We start from the raw sequence: 6,000 nt of genomic DNA, 5'->3' as shown, positions 1-6,000 counted from the left end.
TTTCATCACTGGGGTTTGGCAAAATTTGATAGCTAAGACACAATAAGCAATAACCATTAGAGAAAAAATGATAAAGCACATCTCATCAAAAGGTAAAATTTCTGCCTTTAAAAAGACACCTTAGAAAAATGAAAAGACAAGCCATATAGTGGCAGGAAATAACAGCAATGCATGTTTGACAAAGGACTTATATCCAGAATATGCGGCATAGAAAACCCTTACAAGTCAATATAAGGAGACAAACAACCCAATTAAAAACATTAAACAGGCACTAATTCATATACTAAAAAGGTGTATGAATCATCAATAAACACATGAATAACTGGTAGACATCATGAATCATTAAGGAAATTTAAATTAAAATCACAATGAAATATAGCTGCATAGTCACATAAATAGCTAAAATGTCAATAAGACTGATAGTATCAAGTGTTACATGAACCAATGGATCTGTCATTCACTATTGAATTAAATTGGTAATAAAATTATTAGCATCACTTTGGAAACTAACAGCAATTTCTCATAAAGTTAATCAGAAACTTACTACATGATGCAACAGTTTCATTCCTAGGTATTTACACACAAGAAATGAAAATGCGTATCCACAAAAAGACATGCACACAAATGTTCCTAATGGCTTTATTCACTATAGTCTATAGTGTCAGTGGTGTGCTGGGAGAGGGGTGGGTTCTGGGTGAGAATTGATGGAAAGAGTACAAGGAAAATTGTTGACGTGGTGGAAGCATTGTCTATCTTGATCGTGATTGTTGTATGCACCCATGAAACTTACTTAACTGTATACTTAAAATATGTTTTATTGATTGAAAATTATGCCTCAGTATGTCTGATTAATTTAAAAACTCCTTGATCCACTCTTTTCACATCCTCACTAATAAGAATGATTTATTTCACACTTATGGCTGACCTGGCAGTGGTTTTGTATTCTATTTAGCAGTTAAGTAATTTTTTATTTTTAAAATTGGTTGATTTATTGATGTTCCCTCATTTAGATAAAAACTTCTGGACACTTAGAGCTACTGCATTTATTATTGTATCTTCAGTGCTCAGTAAAATGACTGGCCCAGGGTGGATCCTACATAAAGGCATGTTGAATTGAATAGAGGTACATCAGTATTTGTTGAGCTGTTAAAATGGGATAGAGCCTATCTCGGACGGGCAAGCTATGAGAAAAGATGGCTAGCCACGCAGTCTAGAGTCAGATCCATAGTTCTTTTTTATGGGTGGCAGAACTTCTCTGACCAGCAGCAGGAAGTTGGCAGGGAGCACTCTGTGAGGAGCCAGAGGGCCCAGTTTGTTGAGGTCTGCAATGTATCAGGATGATGACCAGGTGAGACTGTGGCCTGAAAATCTGGCGTGGAAAGGACCAGAGAAGTCATATCATGCTAGAAGTTAGAACAGGAAACAAAATGACTAGTTCCTTACTACGAATCAGGAATGACCTCAGTGATTTACAGCCACATCTCATATACCCTCACATTATCTCTGCCATAAGTACAGACTAGCAGGAAACTTGACCAGTCTTGTAAGGAGAGACACAGGTTGAGTAGCAGTTGAGAGGTGGTCTGAGTTTTGGGAGTCCTCCCAAAGCCTGCAAGCAGATTGTCTTTGGCCCAAGCTGAATCCAAGTGAACAAACATTTCAAAGCCAGAGCCATTGGCTGTCTAGAAGCAGCACAGAGGGGTGTACTCAGAGGCCTAGTTATACTACTGATGTTTTCTGGGCCAACCCATGGGTCCTTACCAGAGGTAATGAGCAAGAAGAAAGCTAGGCATCGGTGATTATCAAGATTGCTGTGAATCTGTTCCATGTTTTTAACCTCTGTGGCACAGAGGGCTGTGTTTATGACATTGATCCTGCATTTTGTTCCCCTCTCAGGAGAGTCATGATAAGATAATGATACACATGTCAACTGGTGTGTGTGAAACTGGCAATCAGATGATTAAACTTGGGAGTGTCTTTGGGAAATTCTCAAAATACTACCAAATTGTCTGAGCTCTGCCAATTCTACCTCCTCAAGGCTCATCTTCCATCTGTCCCTTCTCTCCCAACCCCCGGTGCCAGCACCCTTGTATGGGTCTTCAGTCCTGACTTTGTTACTGCAGGTGCCTCATTACTGGCCTTGCTCTAATGTGATGCTTTTTCATCCATTTTCAGTTAATTTGAAGTAATTTACTCAAAGCCTAAAACTGACTGAGAGTCTGCCCTGATTAATAATCTCAGTTGGTTTTCTGGTAGACGTCCATAGGAAAAGTTCTAACTGTTGGGTCACAGGAACATTTTGCAACATGGCTCCAAGTTAGTTTCTCAAGCGCCTTACACTCTTACCATTTGGTGTCCCTCCCACTTGGAGTCAATCAATCCTTGTCTCCCTGCTTCTCTCTCTCACTCTCTCATTTTAATCATTTTAGGGTGTACAGTTCAGTGCCATTGATTATACTCACATTGTTGTGCAAGCATCACCACCATGTATCTCCAGAACTCTTTCATCTTCCCCAAGTGAAACTCTATACCCATTAAACAATGGCTTCCCAACCTCCCTTACCCCCAGCTCCTGGCAACCATGATTCTGGTTTCTTTCTCAGAGATTTTGACAACTCTAGGTACACCACATGAGTGGAATCACTCACTATTTGTCCTTTTGTGTCTGCTTATTTCACTGAACCTAATGTCTTCAAGGTTGATCTGTGCTCTCACATGTGCCAGAATTTCCCTTCTTTTTAAGGATGGATAACATTCTATTGTCTTTATACATTTTGTTTGTCTATGTATCAGTGTGTGGACATTTAGTTTATTTTTACCTTTTGATTAATAGAAAAAATTCTGCTATAAACATTGATATACAAATATCTGTTAAGAGTCCCTGCATCTAAGTTTTTTAGGTTATATACCCAGAAGTAGAATTGTTAGATCATATGGTAAATCAATATTTAACTTTTTGAGAAATCACCAACATGTTTTTCAAAGTAACTTTACATTTTACATTCCCACCAACAATTAACAAGGGTTCCGATTTCTCCATATTTTTGCTAGCACTTATTATTTTCTTTCTCTTCTATTTGTTTTTGTATATTTCCTACTTCACCAAATGGATGTAAAGTAATATCTTATTGTGGTTTTGATTTGCATTTTTAAATCCTTAGTGATATTGAACATCTTTTCATGTGCTTATTGGTAATTTGTATATCTTTTTTGGAGAAAAATCTATTCAATACATTTGCCCTTTGCCCTGTTTTTAATCATATTTTGTTGTTGTTGTTGAGGAGTTCTTTGTATATTTTGAATTTTAATTCCATTTACAGATATAGTATTTTCAGAATTCTTTTCCCCATTCTCTGGGTTGCCTTTTCACTTGGTTGATAGTGAACCTTGATGCACAAAAGTTAATTTACGTGAAGTCCAATTTATCTATCTTTTTCTTTTGTTACCTATGTTTTTGGCATTATATTCAATAAATCATTGCCAAATCCAGTATCATGAAGCTTTTTTCTATATTCTCTTCTAAAATTTTTCTAGTTTTCATTCTTATGTTTAAGTCTTTGATCCCTTTTGAGCTCATTTTTGCATATGGTGTAAGGTAAGAGTCCAACTTCATTCGTTTGCATGTGGATATCCAGTTTTGCCAATATCATTTCTTGAAAAGACTGTTCTTTCCCCAAAGGTAAAGGTCATGGCACGCCCTTGTCAAGAGTCATTTAACCATATATGTGAGGATTTATTTCTGGGTTTCACTCTTTTTGAATCTAATGCTTCCTCATCCTATAATATTTAAGTAAATGTCACATTTTCTATAAAATGTTCTCTAGTTCTCTTGTTTAGGGTCATTTGATATCCCTTGAATTATGATTTTCTTAAATGTTGAATATAGGTCTTTTTGTCTATTCAGTGTCTTTACCTTGAGGGCTAAGAATGTGTTTTATGTTTAGCCATCTGTGATGTTTAATTTTAGATGTCAATCTAGATGATTGGGGTAAGGGTTACCCACATAGCTGGCAAAGCATTATTCTCGGTTATGTGTGAGGATGTTTCTGGAAGAGGTTAACATTGGAATTGGTGGACTGAGTAAAGAAGGTCAGCCTTCACCACTGTGAATGGGTATCCTCTAATCTGTTGAAGGCCCAGATAGAACACAAAGAAGGAGGAAGGGAGAATTTGCTGTTGTCTCTTCTGGAGCTGGTACATTTATCTTCTTTTACCTTTAGACATCAGAGTTTTAGACTCCTGGAATTAGACCAGTCACCTTCCAATTTCTCAGGCCCTTGGCCTTGAACAGAATTACACTGTCAGCTTCCGTGGTTCTCCTGCTTGCAGAATGCTTATCATGAGACTTCTCAGCCTCTATAATTGCATGAGCCAATTCCCCTAACAGATCACCTCTATCTATTCTAATCTATCTATCTATCTATCTATCTATCTATCTATCTATCTATCTATCATCTATCTATCTATCTATCATCTATCTATCTGTTTATGTATCATCTATCTTTCATCTTTTTGTGGCTGAGAGTTCTTTTCCTTGCAAAAATAATGCATGCATTTTTATCTATTTCTTTCTTTAAATAAAAGCAGCAGTTTACAGTTTTCTTCTCTCTTCCTTCTCCCTCCCTTTCTTTTAAAGCTATTTCTTTATTCAGTATCCTACTAGCTTCTGGCTAGATTCCCACCAACATGTTTGAACAGAATTTTAAATCATTTTTGCTTCAAAAGTTTCTATTTTTTAAAGGTCTGTAGGTACATCAGCAAAATATGTGCACAGAAAAATGTCACTATGTTTATTTAGCGGCACACAAGACCTTTTATTCAGCCATTTCTGAGCTGAGGTAAGAGACAGAAGATTGCTTCTGACAAATGCAACCCCATAGAAATTAAGATAGAGAAATGGGGAAGCACTGTCACCCATTTTAACAGAATTCTCACTGAAATAAAAGTAAAAAGACAACAGGAAATTAATAGAACTAGCCTTAACAATTATGAAACTAGGTCTGTGTTATAACATCACATACTTGCCTACCCTGTAATTTTGCCTTTGGCACTCCCTTATCCCCTTGCCCTGACTTTCTTATCATCTTAGACCCAGTCCTCTTTCATGACCCTTGCCTGGTTCTCTCCACCATCCTCCAGACAGAAGGATTCTCCCTTCCTGGATGGTTCCTTTGTACTTCACATAAGTCAGAATTCTTGGGTGCAAACAACAGGTAAGCTGAATAGGTATCTGAAGCAAAAATAGATACTTGCCACAGAAAAAGAATTTGTTGAAAGAATTCAGTGTCACTCAAAAAATCAACAGACTGTCTAGACAGAGAACCAACAAGGAATGTGGGCAACCGAGGACACAACAGAAAATGCAGCCAAGCTCATACCACTCTGTACTTCCATACAGAAGAAATGCTTTGGACCTGGATTAAATACAAGACCCACAACTTACTAACTATGTGTCCATGAATGGGGATCTGTACTCTCTCTAAATCTCATTTTCTTCATTTACAAAATGGGCTAATCCTCACCTTCCACAGTTTTTGCAAGGATAAATTATATTGAACAATAGGCATCTGTGAAAAAACCTAGCTCTGCGTCTGGCACATTATAGATACTTAAATCTTTGTATCTTCCCTGCAAAGATCTTCAACCCAAGAATGACTGACATCTTGTAACAGGCATTTGCCATCTTAAGGTCTCTCAGTATCTGAAAGGTAGCACAGATGTAAATTTTTCTGCATTGTATCATCTACTACACTGGGGAGTGATTCTACCTTTGCGGGCTCCCACTGAAAATAAACTTGGAAAGGGAAGAAACCACATCCCTGGGGAGCAGCACATCCTTTTTGGCAACTCATTGACAATCGGCAGCAACACTGGGATGATGGAGCCACATGGAATAGCGACAAAAATAGCAGGACATCACTTTAGTTCAGGGACACCTCCCTTATCTCCCTGCCTTATTTCCAGGAAGCAAGTGATCCTTTCTATGGAAGCTTCCAGGCT

Source organism: Pan troglodytes, chromosome 12 (genome assembly GCF_028858775.2).
Source record: "Pan troglodytes isolate AG18354 chromosome 12, NHGRI_mPanTro3-v2.0_pri, whole genome shotgun sequence".
NCBI classification, from domain to species: domain Eukaryota; kingdom Metazoa; phylum Chordata; class Mammalia; order Primates; family Hominidae; genus Pan; species Pan troglodytes.
This window is presented reverse-complemented; position numbering follows the sequence as displayed.